Raw genomic sequence first — 1,216 nt, 5'->3', positions numbered from 1 at the left:
GAAAGTCAGCAAAGAAAGGTTGTGACCCAGTGCTACCCAATTTGTATCTTTTAAGCGGCTCTGGTCCCGAGCACCTCAGTTACATGTGACTCCTGTTTGCAATTCAGCCATTTCCTTAGTAATTGAAGGTCGGAAAAGTTTTTAAAAAGTTCTCCCCCTGCCTAAGAAAGTAATATATCTTATTGTAGTTAAAAGAAAAAAAGATAAAAAATTAGGTTACAATTACCATTAGCTTATCGTGCAGTGATAACTACTTTGAGTATATTTTAAAAAATGTAGTTCGATGTATTCAGATTTTATATTAACAGAAGGCATGTATATTTGGAATTTGGTAAATTTATGTCAATAGCTATATATTGCTATAAAATTTTTACCAATTTTAATCCTCCCCTTTCACTTAACATTATATTTTGAATATTTGCCTACATTATTACACACAAATATTCTACAAAATGAAATAGTGCTCAGTGGTATAAAAGAACACTCCGTTCTCCCCGCAGCCTTATCTGCTTTGTCCTGTCTCAAGAGGAACCGCTTTCCGTTATGCTATAGCAGCTTCTTTTGATACACAGTTCCATCTTTAAAACTAGTATTATATTTACCTGGCAGGGGAGATACCATGATCACGGAGGTGGTTTTCCCAGGGTGATGCTTAACCAGTGCACTCTGGCTCTGCTCACCCCTGCGGCTTCCTGCGCGATCCGTGGAAGTGGGGCCCTGGTTCGCGCTTTCCCCTGATCCCCTCAGGTTTGAGGCCACACTGGAGCTCTTCGGCCTCGGTAGTTGCGCTCCCTGCGTTTTGCCCCCAGTTCTCACAGGACGAATTCACTAAGTGGTGAGAGCGAGCTACGTTGAGAAGCCCAGTGTGAGTTCTTAAGCAACTCGATTTTCTTTTTGCCTGACTTGTCCGTGGAAGAAAACCCGTAAGTTTGAACTTTTTTGCTGGTTTTGTATTTGCACCTCCGCTTTTTTCATCCGTAGGAAATCGTGGGGAGTCCTAGAGCGAAGAAAGGAATCCAGACTGGGAGTGAAGGAGTGCAGGGGTGAAGATAAATCAGAGCAGCAGGTGGATTTGAGGTCAGAGCTCGGGAAGGCAGGGGTAGTGTCCACGCCACAGGGGCAGATCAGGAATTGGGAACCAGAGACCCAAGCTGGCCAGGTAGGAAGGGGTCTGAGACAGAATATATTAAAAGAGTTTTAAGAATAAAAAAAACCC

The 1,216-nt window shown here is 42.9% G+C and overlaps 1 pseudogene; it reads left to right on the top strand.

Annotated features, from left to right (window-relative positions):
- Window positions 1-594: 594 nt before the first annotated feature.
- On the top strand, window positions 595-737 carry LOC118537449 (U1 spliceosomal RNA; annotated as a pseudogene).
- The last annotated feature ends 479 nt before the right edge of the window (window positions 738-1,216 follow it).

This window comes from Halichoerus grypus, chromosome 9 (genome assembly GCF_964656455.1).
Source record: "Halichoerus grypus chromosome 9, mHalGry1.hap1.1, whole genome shotgun sequence".
NCBI lineage: Eukaryota > Metazoa > Chordata > Mammalia > Carnivora > Phocidae > Halichoerus > Halichoerus grypus.
The sequence above is the reverse complement of the archived record's forward strand: the minus strand, read 5'-3'. Positions and strand labels throughout refer to the sequence as shown.